Source organism: Petromyzon marinus, chromosome 24 (assembly GCF_048934315.1).
Source record: "Petromyzon marinus isolate PM22_M1 ecotype Great Lakes invasive population chromosome 24, UKy_Petmar_22M1.pri1.0, whole genome shotgun sequence".
In the NCBI taxonomy this organism is placed as follows: Eukaryota; Metazoa; Chordata; class Hyperoartia; order Petromyzontiformes; family Petromyzontidae; genus Petromyzon; species Petromyzon marinus.
Genome location: NC_133690.1, coordinates 1,834,206 through 1,855,901, shown reverse-complemented (window position 1 = coordinate 1,855,901; position 21,696 = coordinate 1,834,206). Strand labels below are relative to the sequence as shown.

The window sequence follows — 21,696 nt, the reverse complement described above, 5'->3', positions numbered from 1 at the left end:
AATACCGGGTTAAGAAATTCATTTATAATATTTTGATTGACCTTGACAATATATTGATAACGTTTTAAACATTCGACACGTTCATATGATTACTCAATTCATACACGCTAACATAAAAAGTGCTACTTTTCCATATGCGTTTCGGAGAATTTGGGCATCAATCCCACTACCTCTCGCATGCTAAGCGAGCGCTCTACCACGTGAGCTAATCCCCCACTTGGGTGCGTTGAATGTTTATCTCGAAATAGGCCATGGACCTTTTTGAAAAATATCAAAGCGAAAACAAGATCACACGTTACCTTCAAATCTGCGATAAATTAAAACCGACCTATGTGATAGAGGAAACCAGATATTATAGACTGGCTTCGATCCATCGATCTCTGGAAAAAGGACCCAGCACGCTTTCGCTTTGCCACTCTGCTTTCCTGTAAATGGATATTATTGACGTCCATGGACCTGATAGGCAGCAGAAAAGATATGGAAAAAAATATCATTGTTTGCATCAATACCGGGTTAATACATTAATTTGTAATATTTTGATTGACCTTGTGAATATATTGATAACGTTTTAAACATTCGACACGTTCATATGATTACTCAATTCATACAAGCTAACATAAAAAAAGGTACTTGTCCATATGTACTTTGGAGAATGTGGGCATCGATCCCACTTCCTCTCGCATGCTAAGCGAGCGCTCTACCACTTGAGCTAATCCCCCACTGGGTTGTCGTGGATGTTTATGTCGACATAGTCCATAGCACATTTAAAAAAAAATCTAAGTCTAACAAGAACAAACTTAACCTTTTAAATCTGCAATGAATAAAAACCGACCTAAGTGATACAGGAAGCCAGATATCATAGATTGGCTTCGATCCATCGACCTCTGGGAAAAGGACCCAGCACGCTTACGCTCTGCCACTCTGCTTTCCTGTAAATGGATATAATTGACGTCCATGGACCTGATAGGCAGCAGAAAAGATATTGAAAAAAATTATTGTTTGCATCAATACCGGGTTAAGAAATGAATTTGTAATATTTTGATTGACCTTGTGAATATATTGATAACGTTTTAAACATTCGACACGTTCATATGATTACACAATTCATACAAGCTAAAAAAAGGTACTTGTCTATATGTTCTTTGGAGAATGTGGGCATCGATCACACTACCTCTCGCATGCTAAGCGAGCGCTCTACCACTTGAGCTAATCCCCCACTGGGTTGTCGTGGATGTTTATGTTGACATAGGCCATAGCACATTTGAAAAAAAATATCTAAGCTAAACAAGAACAAACTTAACCTTTAAATCTGCGATAAATAAAAACCGACCTAAGTGATACCGGAAGCCAGATATCATAGACTGGCTTCGATCCATCGACCTCTGGGAAAAGGACCCAGCACGCTTACGCTCTGCCACTCTGCTTTCCTGTAAATGGATATAATTGACGTCCATGGACCTGATAGGCAGCAGAAAAGATATTGAAAAAAATCAATGTTTGCATCAATACCGGGTTAAGGAATTCATTTGTAATATTTTGATTGACCTTGTGAATGTATTGATAACGTTTTAAACATTCGACACGTTCATATGATTACTCAATTCATACATGCTAACAAAAAAAGAGCTACTTGTCCATAGGCGTTTTGGAGAATGTGGGCATGGATCCCACTACCTCTCGCATACTAAGCGAGCGCTCTCCCACTTGAGATAATCCCCCACTTGGTTGTGTTGAATGTTTATCTCGAAATAGGCCATGGAACTTTTTGAAAAATATCAAAGCAAAACAAGATCAAACGTTACCTTTAAATCTGCAATAAATTAAAACCGACTTATGTGATAGAGGAAGCCAGATATCATATACTGGCTTCGATCCATCGATCTCTGGAAAAAGTACCAAGCACGCCTTCGCTTTGCTACTCTGCTTTCCTGTAAATGGATATTATTGACGTCCATGGACCTGATAGGCAGCAGAAAAGATGTTGAAAAATTATCATTGTTTGCATCAATACCGGGTTAATAAATTAATCTGTAATATTTTGATTGACCTTGTGAATATATTGATAACGTTTTAAACATTCGACACGTTCATATGATTACTCAATTCATACACGCTAGCAAAAAAGAGCTACTTGTCCATATGCGCTTTGGAGAATGTGGGCATCAATCCCACTACCTCTCGCATGCTAAGCAAGCGCTCTACCACCTGAGCTAATCCCCCAGCTGGGTTGTCGAGGATGTTTATCTCGAAATAGGCCATAGCACATTTTCTTTTTAAAATATCTAAGCTAAACAAGAACAAACATAACCTTTAAATCTGCGAAACATTAAAACCGACCTAAGCGATACAGGCAGCCAGATATCATAGATTGGCTTCGATACATCGACCTCTGGGAAAAGGACCCAGCACGCTTATGCTCTGCTACTTTGCTTTCCTGTAAATGGATATTATTGACGTCCATGGACCTGATAGGCAGCAGAAAAGATATTGAAAAATTATCATTTTTTGCATCAATACCGGGTTAAGAAATTCATTTATAATATTTTGATTGACCTTGACAATATATTGATAACGTTTTAAACATTCGACACGTTCATATGATTACTCAATTCATACACGCTAACATAAAAAGTGCTACTTTTCCATATGCGTTTCGGAGAATTTGGGCATCAATACCGCTACCTCTCGCATGCTAAGCGAGCGCTCTACCACGTGAGCTAATCCCCCACTTGGGTGCGTTGAATGTTTATCTCGAAATAGGCCATGGACCTTTTTGAAAAATATCAAAGCGAAAACAAGATCACACGTTACCTTCAAATCTGCGATAAATTAAAACCGACCTATGTGATAGAGGAAGCCAGATATTATAGACTGGCTTCGATCCATCGATCTCTGGAAAAAGGACCCAGCACGCTTTCGCTTTGCCACTCTGCTTTCCTGTAAATGGATATTATTGACGTCCATGGACCTGATAGGCAGCAGAAAAGATATGGAAAAAAATGTCATTGTTTGCATCAATACCGGGTTAATACATTAATTTGTAATATTTTGATTGACCTTGTGAATATATTGATAACGTTTTAAACATTCGTCACGTTCATATGATTACTCAATTCATACAAGCTAACATAAAAGAGGTACTTGTCCATATGTACTTTGGAGAATGTGGGCATCGATCCCACTTCCTCTCGCATGCTAAGCGAGCGCTCTACCACTTGAGCTAATCCCCCACTGGGTTGTCGTGGATGTTTATGTCGACATAGTCCATAGCACATTTAAAAAAAAATCTAAGTCTAACAAGAACAAACTTAACCTTTTAAATATGCAATGAATAAAAACCGACCTAAGTGATACAGGAAGCCAGATATCATAGATTGGCTTCGATCCATCGACCTCTGGGAAAAGGACCCAGCACGCTTACCCTCTGCCACTCTGCTTTCCTGTAAATGTATATAATTGACGTCCATGGACCTGATAGGCAGCAGAAAAGATATTGAAAAAAATTATTGTTTGCATCAATACCGGGTTAAGAAATGAATTTGTAATATTTTGATTGACCTTGTGAATATATTGATAACGTTTTAAACATTCGACACGTTCATATGATTACTCAATTCATGCAAGCTAACAAAAAAGGTACGTGTCCATATGTACTTTGGAGAATGTGGGCATCGATCCCACTACCTCTCGCATGCTAAGCGAGCGCTCTACCACGTGAGCTAATCCCCCACTGGGTTGTCGTGGATGTTTATGTCGTCCATAGCACATTTAAAAAAAATATATCTAAGCTAAACAAGAACAAACTTAACCTTTAAATTCGCGAATCATAAAAACCGACCTAGGCGATACAGGAAGCCAGATATCATAGACTGGCTTCGATCCATCGACCTCTGGGAAAAGGACCCAGAACGCTTATGCTCTGCCACTCTGCTTTCCTGAAAATGGATATTATTGACATCCATGGACCTGATAGGCAGCAGAAAAGATGTTGAAAAATTAACATTGTTTGCATCCATACCGGCTTAAGAAATTCATTTGTAATATTTTGAGTGACCTTGTGAATATATTGATGACGTTTTAAACATTCGACACGTTCATATGATTACACAATTCATACAAGCTAAAAAAAGGTACTTGTCTATATGTTCTTTGCAGAATGTGGGCATCGATCACACTACCTCTCGCATGCTAAGCGAGCGCTCTACCACTTGAGCTAATCCCCCACTGGGATGTCGTGGATGTTTATGTTGACATAGGCCATAGCACATTTGAAAAAAAATATCTAAGCTAAACAAGAACAAACTTAACCTTTAAATCTGCGATGAATAAAAACCGACCTAAGTGATACCGGAAGCCAGATATCATAGACTGGCTTCGATCCATCGACCTCTGGAAAAAGGACCCAGCATGCTTACGCTCTGCCACTCTGCTTTCCTGTAAATGGATATAATTGACGTCCATGGACTTGATAGGCAGCAGAAAAGATATTGAAAAAAATCAATGTTTGCATCAGTACTGGGTTAAGAAATTAATTTGTAATATTTTGATTGACCTTGTGAATGTATTGATAACGTTTTAAACATTCGACACGTTCATATGATTACTCAATTCATACATGCTAACAAAAAAAGAGCTACTTGTCCATAGGCGTTTTGGAGAATGTGGGCATGGATCCCACTACCTCTCGCATACTAAGCGAGCGCTCTACCACTTGAGATAATCCCCCACTTGGTTGTGTTGAATGTTTATCTCGAAATAGACCAAGGAACTTTTTGAAAAATATCAAAGCAAAACAAGATCAAACGTTACCTTTAAATCTGCGATAAATTAAAACCGACCTATGTGATAGAGGAAGCCAGATATTATAGACTGGCTTCGATCCATCGATCTCTGGAAAAAGGGCCCAGCACGCTTTCGCTTTGCTACTCTGCTTTCCTGTAAATGGATATTATTGACGTCCATGGACCTGATAGGCAGCAGAAAAGATGTTGAAAAATTATCATTGTTTGCATCAATACCGGGTTAATAAATGCATCTGTAATATTTTGATTGACCTTGTGAATATATTGATAACGTTTTAAACATTCGACACGTTCATATGATTACTCAATTCATACACGCTAGCAAAAAAGAGCTACTTGTCCATATGCGCTTTGGAGAATGTGGGCATCGATCCCACTACCTCTCACATGCTAAGCAAGCACTCTACCACCTGAGCTAATCCCCCAGCTGGGTTGTCGTGGATGTTTATCTCGAAATAGGCCATAGCACATTTTCTTTTTAAAATATCTAAGCTAAACAAGAACAAACATAACCTTTAAATCTGCGAAACATTAAAACCGACCTAAGCGATACAGGAAGCCAGATATCATAGATTGGCTTCGATCCATCGACCTCTGGGAAAAGGACCCAGCACGCTTATGCTCTGCTACTTTGCTTTCCTGTAAATGGATATTATTGACGTCCATGGACCTGATAGGCACCAGAAAAGATATTGAAAAATTATCATTGTTTGCATCAATACCGGGTTAAGAAATTCATTTGTAATATTTTGATTGAGCTTGGGAATATATTGATAACGTTTTAAACATTCGACACGTTCATATGATTACTCAATTCATACACGCTAACATAAAAAGTGCTACTTTTCCATAAGCGTTTTGGAGAATTTGGGCATCAATCCCACTACCTCTCGCATGCTAAGCAAGCGCTCTACCACGTGAGCTAATCTCCGACTTGGTTGCGTTGAATGTTTATCTCGAAATAGGCCATGGACCTTTTTGAAAAATATCAAAGCGAAAACAAGATCACACGTTACCTTTAAATCTGCGATAAATTAAAACCGACCTATGTGATAGAGGAAGCCAGATATTATAGACTGGCTTCGATCCATCGATCTCTGGAAAAAGGGCCCAGCACGCTTTCGCTTTGCCACTCTGCTTTCCTGTAAATGGATATTATTGACGTCCATGGACCTGATAGGCAGCAGAAAAGATATGGAAAAAATATCATTGTTTGCATCAATACCGGGTTAATACATTAATTTGCAATATTTTGATTGACCTTGTGAATATATTGATAACGTTTTAAACATTCGACACGTTCATATGATTACTCAATTCATACAAGCTAACATAAAAAAGGTACTTGTCCATATGTACTTTGGAGAATGTGGGCATCGATCCCACTACCTCTCGCATGCTAAGCGAGCGCTCTACCACTTGAGCTAATCCCCCACTGGGTTGTCGTGGATGTTTATGTCGACATAGTCCATAGCACATTTAAAAAAAATATCTAAGCCTAACAAGAACAAACTTAACCTTTAAATCTGCAATGAATAAAAACCGACCTAAGTGATACAGGAAGCCAGATATCATAGACTGGCTTCGATCCATCGACCTCTGGGAAAAGGACCAAGCACGCTTACGCTCTGCCACTCTGCTTTCTGTAAATGGATATAATTGACGTCCATGGACCTGATAGGCAGCAGAAAAGATATTGAAAAAAATCAATGTTTGCATCAATACCGGGTTAAGAAATTAATTTGTAATATTTTGATTGACCATGTGAATGTATTGATAACGTTTTAAACATTCGACACGTTCATATGATTACTCAATTCATACATCCTAACAAAAAAAGAGCTACTTGTCCATATGCGTTTTGGAGAATGTGGGCATCGATCCCACTACTTCTCACATGGTAAGCGAGCACACTACCACTTGATCTACTCCCCTACTGGGTTGTTTGAGATGTTTATCTCGACATAGGCAATGGAACTTTTAGAAAAAATATCTAAGCAAAACAAGATCAAACGTAACCTTTAAATCTGCAATAAATTAAAACCGACTTATGTGATAGAAGAAGCCAGATATCATATACTGGCTTCGATCCAGCGACCTCTGGAAAAAGTACCAAGCACGCCTTCACTTTGCCACTCTACTTTCTTGTAAATAGATATTATTGACGTCCATGGACCTGATGGGCAGCAGAAAAGACGTGGAAAAATTATCATTGTTTGCATCAATACCGGGTTAATAAATTAATCTGTAATATTTTGATTGACCTTGTGAATATATTGATAACGTTTTAAACATTCGACACGTTCATATGATTACTCAATTCATACACGCTAGCAAAAAAAGAGCTACTTGTCCATATGCGCTTTGGAGAATGTGGGCATCGATCCCACTACCTCTCACATGCTAAGCAAGCGCTCTACCACCTGAGCTTATCCCCCAGCTGGGTTGTCGTGGATGTTTATCTCGAAATAGGCCATAGCACATTTTCTTTTTAAAATATCTAAGCTAAACAAGAACAAACATAACCTTTAAATCTGAGAAACATTAAAACCGACCTAAGCGATACAGGAAGCCAGATATCATAGATTGGCTTCGATCCATCGACCTCTGGGAAAAGGACCCAGCACGCTTATGCTCTGCTACTTTGCTTTCCTGTAAATGGATATTATTGACGTCCATGGACCTGATAGGGAGCAGAAAAGATATTGAAAAATTATCATTGTTTGCATCAATACCGGGTTAAGAAATTCATTTGTAATATTTTGATTGACCTTGGGAATATATTGATAACGTTTTAAACATTCGACACGTTCATATGATTACTCAATTCATACACGCTAACATAAAAAGTGCTACTTGTCCATATGAGTTTCGGAGAATTTGGGCATCAATCCCACTACCTCTCGCATGCTAAGCGAGCGCTCTACCACGTGTGCTAATCCCCCATTTGGGTGCGTTGAATGTTTATCTCGAAATAGGCCATGGACCTTTTTGAAAAATATCTAAGCTAAACAAGAACAAACTTAACCTTTAAATCTGCGATAAATTAAAACCGACCTATGTGATAGAGGAAGCCAGATATTATAGACTGGCTTCGATCCATCGATCTCTGGAAAAAGGACCCAGCACGCTTTCGCTTTGCCACTCTGCTTTCCTGTAAATGGATATTATTGACGTCCATGGACCTGATAGGCAGCAGAAAAGATATGGAAAAAATATCATTGTTTGCATCAATACCGGGTTAATACATTAATTTGCAATATTTTGATTGACCTTGTGAATATATTGATAACGTTTTAAACATTCGACACGTTCATATGATTACTCAATTCATACAAGCTAACATTAAAAAGGTACTTGTCCATATGTACTTTGGAGAATGTGGGCATCGATCCCACTACCTCTCGCATGCTAAGCGAGCGCTCTACCACTTGAGCTAATCCCCCACTGGGTTGTCGTGGATGTTTATGTCGACATAGTCCATAGCACATTTAAAAAAATATATCTAAGCCTAACAAGAACAAACTTAACTTTTAAATCTGCAATGAATAAAAACCGACCTAAGTGATACAGGAAGCCAGATATCATAGACTGGCTTCGATCCAACGACCTCTGGGAAAAGGACCCAGCACGCTTATGCTCTGCCACTCTGCTTTCCTGTAAATGGATATTATTGACATCCATGGACCTGATAGGCAGCAGAAAAGATGTTGAAAAATTAACATTGTTTGCATCCATACCGGCTTAAGAAATTCATTTGTAATATTTTGAGTGACCTTGTGAATATATTGATGACGTTTTAAACATTCGACACGTTCATATGATTACACAATTCATACAAGCTAAAAAAAAGGTACTTGTCCATATGTTCTTTGCAGAATGTGGGCATCGATCACACTACCTCTCGCATGCTAAGTGAGCGCTCTACCACTTGAGCTAATCCCCCACTGGGATGTCGTGGATGTTTATGTTGACATAGGCCATAGCACATTTGAAAAAAAGATATCTAAGCTAAACAAGAACAAACTTAACCTTTAAATCTGCGATGAATAAAAACCGACCTAAGTGATACCAGAAGCCAGATATCATAGACTGGCTTCGATCCATCGACCTCTGGAAAAAGGGCCCAGCACGCTTTCGCTTTGCCACTTTGCTTTCCTGTAAATGGATATTATTGACGTCCATGGACCTGATAGGCAGCAGAAAAGATTCGGAAAAATGATCATTGTTTGCATCAATACCGGGTTAATAAATTAATTTGTAATATTTTGATTGACCTTGTGAATATATTGATAACGTTTTAAACATTCGACACGTTCATATGATTACTCAATTCATACAAGCTAACAAAAAAATGTACGTGTCCATATGTACTTTGGAGAATGTGGGCATCGATCCCACTACCTCTCGCATGCTAAGCGAGCGCTCTACCACTTGAGCTAATCCCCCACTGGGTTCTCGTGGATGTTTATGTTGACATAGGCCATAGCACATTTGAAAAAAATATCTAAGCTAAACAAGAACAAACTTAACCTTTAAATCTGCGATAAATAAAAACCGACCCATGTGATACCGGAAGCCAGATATCATAGACTGGCTTCGATCCATCGACCTCTGGGAAAAGGACCCAGCACGCTTACGCTCTGCCACTCTGCTTTCCTGTAAATGGATATAATTGACGTCCATGGACCTGATAGGCAGCAGAAAAGATATTGAAAAAAATCATTGTTTGCATCAATACCGGGTTAAGAAATTCATTTGTAATAGTTTGACCTTGTGAATATATTGATAACGTTTTAAACATTCGACACGTTCATATGATTACTCAATTCATACAAGCTAACAAAAAAAAGGTACGTGTCCATATGTACTTTGGAGAATGTGGGCATCGATCCCACTACCTCTCGCATGCTAAGCGAGCGCTCTACCACTTGAGCTAATCCCCCACTTGGTTGCGTTGAATGTTTATCTCGAAATAGGCCATGGAACTTTTTGAAAAATATCAAAGCAAAACAAGATCAAACGTTACCTTTAAATCTGCGATAAATTAAAACCGACCTATGTGATAGAGGAAGCCAGATATTATAGACTGGCTTCGATTCATCGATCTCTGGAAAAAGGGCCCAGCACACTTTCGCTTTGCCACTCTGCTTTCCTGTAAATGGATATAATTGACGTCCATGGACCTGATAGGCAGCAGAAAAGATGTTGAAAAAATTATCATTGTTTGCATCCATACGGCTTAAGAAATTCATTTGTAATATTTTGATTGACCTTGTGAATATATTGATAACGTTTTAAACATTCGACACGTTCATATGATTACACAATTCATACAAGCTAAAAAAAGGTACTTGTCCATATGTTCTTTGGAGAATGTGGGCATCGATCACACTACCTCTCGCATGCTAAGCGAGCGCTCTACCACTTGAGCTAATCCCCCACTGGGTTGTCGTGGATGTTTATGTTGACATAGGCCATAGCACATTTGAAAAAAAATATCTAAGCTAAACATGAACAAACTTAACCTTTAAATCTGCGATAAATAAAAACCGACCTAAGTGATACCGGAAGCCAGATATCATAGACTGGCTTCGATCCATCGACCTCTGGGAAAAGGACCCAGCACGCTTATGCTCTGCCACTCTGCTTTCCTGTAAATGGATATAATTGACGTCCATGGACCTGATAGGCAGCAGAAAAGATATTGAAAAAAATCATTGCATCAATACCGGGTTAAGGAATTCATTTGTAATATTTTGATTGACCTTGTGAATATATTGATTACGTTTTAAACATTCGATACGTTCATATGATTACTCAATTCATGCAAGCTAACAAAAAAGGTACGTGTCCATATGTACTTTGGAGAATGTGGGCATCAATCCCACTACCACTCGCATATCTAAGCGAGCGCTCTACCACTTGAGCTAATCCCCCACTGGGTTGTCGTTGATGTTTATGTTGACATAGGCCATAGCACATTTAAAAAAATATCTAAGTTAAACAAGAACAAACTTAACCTTTAAATCCGCGAAACATAAAAACCGACCTAGGCGATACAGGAAGCCAGATATCATAGATTGGCTTCGATCCATCGACCTCTGGGAAAAGGACCCAGCACGCTTACGCTCTGCCACTCTGCTTTCCTGTAAATGGATATTATTGACGTCCATGGACCTGATAGGCAGTAGAAAAGATATTGAAAAAAATCATTGTTTGCATCAATACCGGGTTAATAAATTCATTTGTAATATTTTGATTGACCTTGTGAATATATTGATAACGTTTTAAACATTCGACACGTTTATATGATTACTCAATTCATACGAGCTAACAAAAATAAGGTACTTGTCCATATGTACTTTGGAGAATGTGGGCATCGATCCCACTACCTCTCGCATGCTGAGCGAGCGCTTTACCACTTGACCTAATCTCCCACTTGGTTGCGTTGAATGTTTATCTCGAAATAGGCCATGGAACTTTTTGAAAAATATCAAAGCAAAACAAGATCAAACGTTACCTTTAAATCTGCGATATATTAAAACCGACCTATGTGATAGAGGAAGCCAGATATTATAGACTGGCTTCGATCCATTGATCTCTGGAAAAAGGACCCAGCACGCTTTCGCTTTGCCACTCTGCTTTCCTGTAAATGGATATAATTGACGTCCATGTACCTGATAGGCAGCAGAAAAGATGTTGAAAAATTGTCATTGTTTGCATCAATACCGGCTTAATAAATTCATTTGTAATATTTTGATTGACCTTGTGAATACATTGATAACGTTTTCAACATTCGACACGTTCATATGATTACTCAATTCATACGAGCAAACAAAAAAAAGGTAGTTGTCCATGTGTGCTTTGGAGAATGTGGGCATCGATCCCACTACCTCTCGCATGCTAAGCGAGCGCTCTACCACTTGAGCTAATCCCCCACTTGTGTGTCGTGGATGCTTATGTCGACATAGGCCATAGCACATTTTAAAAAAATATCTAAGCTAAACAAGAACATATTTAACCTTAAAATCTTAGATAAATAAAATCCGACCTAAGTGATAGAGGAAGCCAGATATTATAGACTGGCTTCGATTCATCGATCTCTGGAAAAAGGGCCCAGCACGCTTTCGCTTTGCCACTCTGCTTTCCTGTAAATGGATATTATTGACGTCCATGGACCTGATAGGCAGCAGAAAAGATGTTGAAAAATTATCATTGTTTGCATCAATACCGGGTTAATAAATTCATTTGTAATATTTTGATTGACCTTGTGAATATATTGATAACATTTTAAACATTCGACACGTTCATATGATTACACAATTCATACAAGCTAAAAAAAAGGTACTTGTCCATATGTTCTGTGGAGGATGTGGGCATCGATCACACTATCTCTCGCAAGCTAAGCGAGCGCTCTACCACTTGAGCTAATCCCCCACTGGGTTGTCGTGGATGTTTATGTCGACATAGTCCATAGCACATTTAAAAAAAATATCTAAGCCTAACAAGAACAAACTTAACCTTTAAATCTGCAATGAATAAAAACCGACCTAAGTGATACAGGAAGCCAGATATCATAGACTGGCTTCGATCCATCGACCTCTGGGAAAAGGACCAAGCACGCTTACGCTCTGCCACTCTGCTTTCTGTAAATGGATATAATTGACGTCCATGGACCTGATAGGCAGCAGAAAAGATATTGAAAAAAATCAATGTTTGCATCAATACCGGGTTAAGAAATTAATTTGTAATATTTTGATTGACCATGTGAATGTATTGATAACGTTTTAAACATTCGACACGTTCATATGATTACTCAATTCATACATCCTAACAAAAAAAGAGCTACTTGTCCATATGCGTTTTGGAGAATGTGGGCATCGATCCCACTACTTCTCACATGGTAAGCGAGCACACTACCACTTGATCTACTCCCCTACTGGGTTGTTTGAGATGTTTATCTCGACATAGGCAATGGAACTTTTAGAAAAAATATCTAAGCAAAACAAGATCAAACGTAACCTTTAAATCTGCAATAAATTAAAACCGACTTATGTGATAGAAGAAGCCAGATATCATATACTGGCTTCGATCCAGCGACCTCTGGAAAAAGTACCAAGCACGCCTTCACTTTGCCACTCTACTTTCTTGTAAATAGATATTATTGACGTCCATGGACCTGATGGGCAGCAGAAAAGACGTGGAAAAATTATCATTGTTTGCATCAATACCGGGTTAATAAATTAATCTGTAATATTTTGATTGACCTTGTGAATATATTGATAACGTTTTAAACATTCGACACGTTCATATGATTACTCAATTCATACACGCTAGCAAAAAAAGAGCTACTTGTCCATATGCGCTTTGGAGAATGTGGGCATCGATCCCACTACCTCTCACATGCTAAGCAAGCGCTCTACCACCTGAGCTTATCCCCCAGCTGGGTTGTCGTGGATGTTTATCTCGAAATAGGCCATAGCACATTTTCTTTTTAAAATATCTAAGCTAAACAAGAACAAACATAACCTTTAAATCTGAGAAACATTAAAACCGACCTAAGCGATACAGGAAGCCAGATATCATAGATTGGCTTCGATCCATCGACCTCTGGGAAAAGGACCCAGCACGCTTATGCTCTGCTACTTTGCTTTCCTGTAAATGGATATTATTGACGTCCATGGACCTGATAGGGAGCAGAAAAGATATTGAAAAATTATCATTGTTTGCATCAATACCGGGTTAAGAAATTCATTTGTAATATTTTGATTGACCTTGGGAATATATTGATAACGTTTTAAACATTCGACACGTTCATATGATTACTCAATTCATACACGCTAACATAAAAAGTGCTACTTGTCCATATGAGTTTCGGAGAATTTGGGCATCAATCCCACTACCTCTCGCATGCTAAGCGAGCGCTCTACCACGTGTGCTAATCCCCCATTTGGGTGCGTTGAATGTTTATCTCGAAATAGGCCATGGACCTTTTTGAAAAATATCTAAGCTAAACAAGAACAAACTTAACCTTTAAATCTGCGATAAATTAAAACCGACCTATGTGATAGAGGAAGCCAGATATTATAGACTGGCTTCGATCCATCGATCTCTGGAAAAAGGACCCAGCACGCTTTCGCTTTGCCACTCTGCTTTCCTGTAAATGGATATTATTGACGTCCATGGACCTGATAGGCAGCAGAAAAGATATGGAAAAAATATCATTGTTTGCATCAATACCGGGTTAATACATTAATTTGCAATATTTTGATTGACCTTGTGAATATATTGATAACGTTTTAAACATTCGACACGTTCATATGATTACTCAATTCATACAAGCTAACATTAAAAAGGTACTTGTCCATATGTACTTTGGAGAATGTGGGCATCGATCCCACTACCTCTCGCATGCTAAGCGAGCGCTCTACCACTTGAGCTAATCCCCCACTGGGTTGTCGTGGATGTTTATGTCGACATAGTCCATAGCACATTTAAAAAAATATATCTAAGCCTAACAAGAACAAACTTAACTTTTAAATCTGCAATGAATAAAAACCGACCTAAGTGATACAGGAAGCCAGATATCATAGACTGGCTTCGATCCAACGACCTCTGGGAAAAGGACCCAGCACGCTTATGCTCTGCCACTCTGCTTTCCTGTAAATGGATATTATTGACATCCATGGACCTGATAGGCAGCAGAAAAGATGTTGAAAAATTAACATTGTTTGCATCCATACCGGCTTAAGAAATTCATTTGTAATATTTTGAGTGACCTTGTGAATATATTGATGACGTTTTAAACATTCGACACGTTCATATGATTACACAATTCATACAAGCTAAAAAAAAGGTACTTGTCCATATGTTCTTTGCAGAATGTGGGCATCGATCACACTACCTCTCGCATGCTAAGTGAGCGCTCTACCACTTGAGCTAATCCCCCACTGGGATGTCGTGGATGTTTATGTTGACATAGGCCATAGCACATTTGAAAAAAAGATATCTAAGCTAAACAAGAACAAACTTAACCTTTAAATCTGCGATGAATAAAAACCGACCTAAGTGATACCAGAAGCCAGATATCATAGACTGGCTTCGATCCATCGACCTCTGGAAAAAGGGCCCAGCACGCTTTCGCTTTGCCACTTTGCTTTCCTGTAAATGGATATTATTGACGTCCATGGACCTGATAGGCAGCAGAAAAGATTCGGAAAAATGATCATTGTTTGCATCAATACCGGGTTAATAAATTAATTTGTAATATTTTGATTGACCTTGTGAATATATTGATAACGTTTTAAACATTCGACACGTTCATATGATTACTCAATTCATACAAGCTAACAAAAAAATGTACGTGTCCATATGTACTTTGGAGAATGTGGGCATCGATCCCACTACCTCTCGCATGCTAAGCGAGCGCTCTACCACTTGAGCTAATCCCCCACTGGGTTCTCGTGGATGTTTATGTTGACATAGGCCATAGCACATTTGAAAAAAATATCTAAGCTAAACAAGAACAAACTTAACCTTTAAATCTGCGATAAATAAAAACCGACCCATGTGATACCGGAAGCCAGATATCATAGACTGGCTTCGATCCATCGACCTCTGGGAAAAGGACCCAGCACGCTTACGCTCTGCCACTCTGCTTTCCTGTAAATGGATATAATTGACGTCCATGGACCTGATAGGCAGCAGAAAAGATATTGAAAAAAATCATTGTTTGCATCAATACCGGGTTAAGAAATTCATTTGTAATAGTTTGACCTTGTGAATATATTGATAACGTTTTAAACATTCGACACGTTCATATGATTACTCAATTCATACAAGCTAACAAAAAAAAGGTACGTGTCCATATGTACTTTGGAGAATGTGGGCATCGATCCCACTACCTCTCGCATGCTAAGCGAGCGCTCTACCACTTGAGCTAATCCCCCACTTGGTTGCGTTGAATGTTTATCTCGAAATAGGCCATGGAACTTTTTGAAAAATATCAAAGCAAAACAAGATCAAACGTTACCTTTAAATCTGCGATAAATTAAAACCGACCTATGTGATAGAGGAAGCCAGATATTATAGACTGGCTTCGATTCATCGATCTCTGGAAAAAGGGCCCAGCACACTTTCGCTTTGCCACTCTGCTTTCCTGTAAATGGATATAATTGACGTCCATGGACCTGATAGGCAGCAGAAAAGATGTTGAAAAAATTATCATTGTTTGCATCCATACGGCTTAAGAAATTCATTTGTAATATTTTGATTGACCTTGTGAATATATTGATAACGTTTTAAACATTCGACACGTTCATATGATTACACAATTCATACAAGCTAAAAAAAGGTACTTGTCCATATGTTCTTTGGAGAATGTGGGCATCGATCACACTACCTCTCGCATGCTAAGCGAGCGCTCTACCACTTGAGCTAATCCCCCACTGGGTTGTCGTGGATGTTTATGTTGACATAGGCCATAGCACATTTGAAAAAAAATATCTAAGCTAAACATGAACAAACTTAACCTTTAAATCTGCGATAAATAAAAACCGACCTAAGTGATACCGGAAGCCAGATATCATAGACTGGCTTCGATCCATCGACCTCTGGGAAAAGGACCCAGCACGCTTATGCTCTGCCACTCTGCTTTCCTGTAAATGGATATAATTGACGTCCATGGACCTGATAGGCAGCAGAAAAGATATTGAAAAAAATCATTGCATCAATACCGGGTTAAGGAATTCATTTGTAATATTTTGATTGACCTTGTGAATATATTGATTACGTTTTAAACATTCGATACGTTCATATGATTACTCAATTCATGCAAGCTAACAAAAAAGGTACGTGTCCATATGTACTTTGGAGAATGTGGGCATCAATCCCACTACCACTCGCATATCTAAGCGAGCGCTCTACCACTTGAGCTAATCCCCCACTGGGTTGTCGTTGATGTTTATGTTGACATAGGCCATAGCACATTTAAAAAAATATCTAAGTTAAACAAGAACAAACTTAACCTTTAAATCCGCGAAACATAAAAACCGACCTAGGCGATACAGGAAGCCAGATATCATAGATTGGCTTCGATCCATCGACCTCTGGGAAAAGGACCCAGCACGCTTACGCTCTGCCACTCTGCTTTCCTGTAAATGGATATTATTGACGTCCATGGACCTGATAGGCAGTAGAAAAGATATTGAAAAAAATCATTGTTTGCATCAATACCGGGTTAATAAATTCATTTGTAATATTTTGATTGACCTTGTGAATATATTGATAACGTTTTAAACATTCGACACGTTTATATGATTACTCAATTCATACGAGCTAACAAAAATAAGGTACTTGTCCATATGTACTTTGGAGAATGTGGGCAACGATCCCACTACCTCTCGCATGCTAAGCGAGCGCTTTACCACTTGAGCTAATCTCCCACTTGGTTGCGTTGAATGTTTATCTCGAAATAGGCCATGGAACTTTTTGAAAAATATCAAAGCAAAACAAGATCAAACGTTACCTTTAAATCTGCGATATATTAAAACCGACCTATGTGATAGAGGAAGCCAGATATTATAGACTGGCTTCGATCCATTGATCTCTGGAAAAAGGACCCAGCACGCTTTCGCTTTGCCACTCTGCTTTCCTGTAAATGGATATAATTGACGTCCATGTACCTGATAGGCAGCAGAAAAGATGTTGAAAAATTGTCATTGTTTGCATCAATACCGGCTTAATAAATTCATTTGTAATATTTTGATTGACCTTGTGAATACATTGATAACGTTTTCAACATTCGACACGTTCATATGATTACTCAATTCATACGAGCAAACAAAAAAAAGGTAGTTGTCCATGTGTGCTTTGGAGAATGTGGGCATCGATCCCACTACCTCTCGCATGCTAAGCGAGCGCTCTACCACTTGAGCTAATCCCCCACTTGTGTGTCGTGGATGCTTATGTCGACATAGGCCATAGCACATTTTAAAAAAATATCTAAGCTAAACAAGAACATATTTAACCTTAAAATCTTAGATAAATAAAATCCGACCTAAGTGATAGAGGAAGCCAGATATTATAGACTGGCTTCGATTCATCGATCTCTGGAAAAAGGGCCCAGCACGCTTTCGCTTTGCCACTCTGCTTTCCTGTAAATGGATATTATTGACGTCCATGGACCTGATAGGCAGCAGAAAAGATGTTGAAAAATTATCATTGTTTGCATCAATACCGGGTTAATAAATTCATTTGTAATATTTTGATTGACCTTGTGAATATATTGATAACATTTTAAACATTCGACACGTTCATATGATTACACAATTCATACAAGCTAAAAAAAAGGTACTTGTCCATATGTTCTGTGGAGGATGTGGGCATCGATCACACTATCTCTCGCAAGCTAAGCGAGCGCTCTACCACTTGAGCTAATCCCCCACTGGGTTGTCGTGGATGTTTATGTTGACATAGGCCATAGCACATTTGAAAAAAAATATCTAAGCAAAACAAGAACAAACTTAACCTTTAAATCTGCGATGAATAAAAACCGACCTAAGTGATACCGGAAGCCAGATATCATAGACTGGCTTCGATCCATCGACCTCTGGGAAAAGGACCCAGCACGTTTACGCTCTGCCACTCTGCTTTCCTGTAAATGGATTTAATTGACGTCCATGGACCTGATAGGCTGCAGAAAAGATACGTCAAAAATGATCATTGTTTGCATCCATACCGGGTTAATAAATTAATTTGTAATATTTTGATTGACCTTGTGAATATATTGATAACTTTTTACACATGCGACACGTTCATATGATTTCTCAATTCATGCAAGCTAACAAAAAAAGGTACGTGTCCTTATGTACTTTGGAGAATGTGGGCATCGATCCCACTACCTCTCGCATGCTAAGCGTGCGCTCTACCACTTGAGCTAATCCCCCACTGGGTGGTCCTGGATGTTTATGTTGACATAGGCCATAGCACATTTGAAAAAAATATCTAAGCTAAACAAGAACAAACTTAACCTTTAAATCCGCGAAACATAAAAACCGACCTAGGCGATACAGGAAGCCAGATATCATAGATTGGCTTCGATCCATCGACCTCTGGGAAAAGGGCCCAGCACGCTTACGCTCTGCCACTCTGCTTTCCTGTAAATGGATATTATTGACATCCATGTACCTGATAGTCAGCAGAAAAGATATTGAAAAAAATCATTGCATCAATACCGGGTTAAGGAATTCATTTGTAATATTTTGATTGACCTTGTGAATATATTGATAACGTTTTAAACATTCGACACGTTCATATGATTGCTCAATTCATACATGCTGACAAAAAAAGAGCTACTTGTCCATATGCGTTTTGGAGAATGTGGGCATCGATCCCACTACCTCTCGCATGCTAAGCGAGCGCTCTACCACTTGAGATAATCCCCCACTTGGTTGTGTTGAATGTTTATCTCGAAATAGGCCATGGAACTTTTTGAAAAATATCAAAGCAAAACAAGATCAAACGTTACCTTTAAATCTGCGATAAATTAAAACCGACCTATGTGATAGAGGAAGCCAGATATTATAGACTGGCTTCGATCCATCGATCTCTGGAAAAAGGGCCCAGCACACTTTCGCTTTGCCACTCTGCTTTCCTGTAAATGGATATTATTGAGGTCCATGGACCTGATAGGCAGCAGAAAAGATACAGAAAAATGATCATTGTTTGCATCAATACCGGGTTAATAAATTAATTTATAATATTTTGATTGACCTTGTGACTATATTGATAACGTTTTAAACATTCGACACGTTCATATGATTACTCAATTCATACAAGCTAAAAAAAGGTACTTGTCCATATGTTCTTTGGAGAATGTGGGCATCGATCCCACTACCTCTCGCATGCTAAGCGAGCGCTCTACCACTTGAGATAATCCCCCACTTGGTTATGTTGAATGTTTATCTCGAAATAGGCCATGGAACTTTTTGAAAAATATCAAAGCAAAACAAGATCAAACGTTACCTTTAAATCTGCGATAAATTAAAACCGACCTATGTGATAGAGGAAGCCAGATATTATAGACTGGCTTCGATCCATCGATCTCTGGAAAAAGGGCCCAGCACACTTTCGCTTTGCCACTCTGCTTTCCTGTAAATGGATATTATTGAGGTCCATGGACCTGATAGGCAGCAGAAAAGATACAGAAAAATGATCATTGTTTGCATCAATACCGGGTTAATAAATTAATTTATAATATTTTGATTGACCTTGTGACTATATTGATAACGTTTTAAACATTCGACACGTTCATATGATTACTCAATTCATACAAGCTAAAAAAAAGGTACTTGTCCATATGTTCTTTGGAGAATGTGGGCATCGATCCCACTACCTCTCGCATGCTAAGCGAGCGCTCTACCACTTGAGATAATCCCCCACTTGGTTATGTTGAATGTTTATCTCGAAATAGGCCATGGAACTTTTTGAAAAATATCAAAGCAAAACAAGATCAAACGTTACCTTTAAATCTGCGATAAATTAAAACCGACCTATGTGATAGAGGAAGCCAGATATTATAGACTGGCTTCGATCCATCGATCTCTGGAAAAAGGGCCCAGCACACTTTCGCTTTGCCACTCTGCTTTCCTGTAAATGGATATTATTGACGTCCATGGACCTGATAGGCAGCAGAAAAGATACAGAAAAATGATCATTGTTTGCATCAATACCGGGTTAATAAATTAATTTATAATATTTTGATTGACCTTGTGACTATATTGATAACGTTTTAAACATTCGACACGTTCATATGATTACTCAATTCATACAAGCTAAAAAAAAGGTACTTGTCCATATGTTCTTTGGAGAATGTGGGCATCGATCCCACTACCTCTCGCATGCTAAGCGAGCGCTCTACCACTTGAGCTAATCCCCCACTTGGTTATATTGAATGTTTATCTCGAAATAGGCCATGGAACTTTTTGAAAAATATCAAAGCAAAACAAGATCAAACGTTACCTTTAAATCTGCGATAAATTAAAACCGACCTATGTGATAGAGGAAGCCAGATATTATAGACTGGCTTCGATCCATCGATCTCTGGAAAAAGGGCCCAGCACGCTTTCACTTTGCCACTCTGCTTTCCTGTAAATGGATATTATTGACGTCCATAGACCTGATAGGCAGCAGAAAAGATACGGAAAAATGATCATTGTTTGCATCAATACCGGGTTAATAAATTAATTTGTAATATTTTGATTGACCTTGTGAATATATTGATAACGTTTTAAACATTCGATACGTTCATATGATTACTCAATTCATACAAGCTAACAAAACAAAGGTACGTGTCCATATGTTCTTTGGAGAATGTGGGCATCGATCCCACTACCTCTCGCATGCTAAGCGAGCGCTCTACCACTTGAGCTAATCCCCCACTGGGTGGTCGTGGATGTTTATGTTGACATAGGCCATAGCACATTTGAAAAAAATATCTAAGCTAAACAAGAACAAACTTAACCTTTAAATCCGCGAAACATAAAAACCGACCTAGGCGATACAGGAAGCCAGATATCATAGATTGGCTTCGATCCATCGACCTCTGGGAAAAGGGCCCAGCACGCTTACGCTCTGCCACTCTGCTTTCCTGTAAATGGATATTATTGACATCCATGTACCTGATAGTCAGCAGAAAAGATATTGAAAAAAATCATTGCATCAATACCGGGTTAAGGAATTCATTTGTAATATTTTGATTGACCTTGTGAATATATTGATAACGTTTTAAACATTCGACACGTTCATATGATTGCTCAATTCATACATGCTGACAAAAAAAGAGCTACTTGTCCATATGCGTTTTGGAGAATGTGGGCATCGATCCCACTAC

The 21,696-nt window shown here is 38.7% G+C and overlaps 14 non-coding genes across 14 annotated transcripts; all 14 read right to left on the bottom strand.

Annotated features, from left to right (window-relative positions):
- Positions 1-646: 646 nt before the first annotated feature.
- On the bottom strand, positions 647-719 carry TRNAA-AGC (transfer RNA alanine (anticodon AGC)). Its single transcript has one exon. It is a non-coding gene; the product is annotated as a tRNA-Ala (tRNA).
- A 2,438-nt stretch (positions 720-3,157) lies between these two features.
- On the bottom strand, positions 3,158-3,230 carry TRNAA-AGC (transfer RNA alanine (anticodon AGC)). Its single transcript has one exon. It is a non-coding gene; the product is annotated as a tRNA-Ala (tRNA).
- A 426-nt stretch (positions 3,231-3,656) lies between these two features.
- On the bottom strand, positions 3,657-3,729 carry TRNAA-AGC (transfer RNA alanine (anticodon AGC)). The gene has a single exon. It is a non-coding gene; the product is annotated as a tRNA-Ala (tRNA).
- A 2,434-nt stretch (positions 3,730-6,163) lies between these two features.
- On the bottom strand, positions 6,164-6,236 carry TRNAA-AGC (transfer RNA alanine (anticodon AGC)). Its single transcript has one exon. It is a non-coding gene; the product is annotated as a tRNA-Ala (tRNA).
- Positions 6,237-8,175: 1,939 nt separating this feature from the next.
- On the bottom strand, positions 8,176-8,248 carry TRNAA-AGC (transfer RNA alanine (anticodon AGC)). Its single transcript has one exon. It is a non-coding gene; the product is annotated as a tRNA-Ala (tRNA).
- A 930-nt stretch (positions 8,249-9,178) lies between these two features.
- TRNAA-AGC (transfer RNA alanine (anticodon AGC)) lies at positions 9,179-9,251 on the bottom strand. The gene has a single exon. It is a non-coding gene; the product is annotated as a tRNA-Ala (tRNA).
- A 424-nt stretch (positions 9,252-9,675) lies between these two features.
- Positions 9,676-9,748, bottom strand: TRNAA-AGC (transfer RNA alanine (anticodon AGC)). Its single transcript has one exon. It is a non-coding gene; the product is annotated as a tRNA-Ala (tRNA).
- Positions 9,749-11,670: 1,922 nt separating this feature from the next.
- On the bottom strand, positions 11,671-11,743 carry TRNAA-AGC (transfer RNA alanine (anticodon AGC)). The gene has a single exon. It is a non-coding gene; the product is annotated as a tRNA-Ala (tRNA).
- A 2,438-nt stretch (positions 11,744-14,181) lies between these two features.
- TRNAA-AGC (transfer RNA alanine (anticodon AGC)) lies at positions 14,182-14,254 on the bottom strand. Its single transcript has one exon. It is a non-coding gene; the product is annotated as a tRNA-Ala (tRNA).
- Positions 14,255-15,184: 930 nt separating this feature from the next.
- TRNAA-AGC (transfer RNA alanine (anticodon AGC)) lies at positions 15,185-15,257 on the bottom strand. The gene has a single exon. It is a non-coding gene; the product is annotated as a tRNA-Ala (tRNA).
- Positions 15,258-15,681: 424 nt separating this feature from the next.
- TRNAA-AGC (transfer RNA alanine (anticodon AGC)) lies at positions 15,682-15,754 on the bottom strand. The gene has a single exon. It is a non-coding gene; the product is annotated as a tRNA-Ala (tRNA).
- Positions 15,755-17,676: 1,922 nt separating this feature from the next.
- TRNAA-AGC (transfer RNA alanine (anticodon AGC)) lies at positions 17,677-17,749 on the bottom strand. The gene has a single exon. It is a non-coding gene; the product is annotated as a tRNA-Ala (tRNA).
- A 2,920-nt stretch (positions 17,750-20,669) lies between these two features.
- Positions 20,670-20,742, bottom strand: TRNAA-AGC (transfer RNA alanine (anticodon AGC)). The gene has a single exon. It is a non-coding gene; the product is annotated as a tRNA-Ala (tRNA).
- Positions 20,743-21,170: 428 nt separating this feature from the next.
- Positions 21,171-21,243, bottom strand: TRNAA-AGC (transfer RNA alanine (anticodon AGC)). Its single transcript has one exon. It is a non-coding gene; the product is annotated as a tRNA-Ala (tRNA).
- Positions 21,244-21,696: the final 453 nt, after the last annotated feature.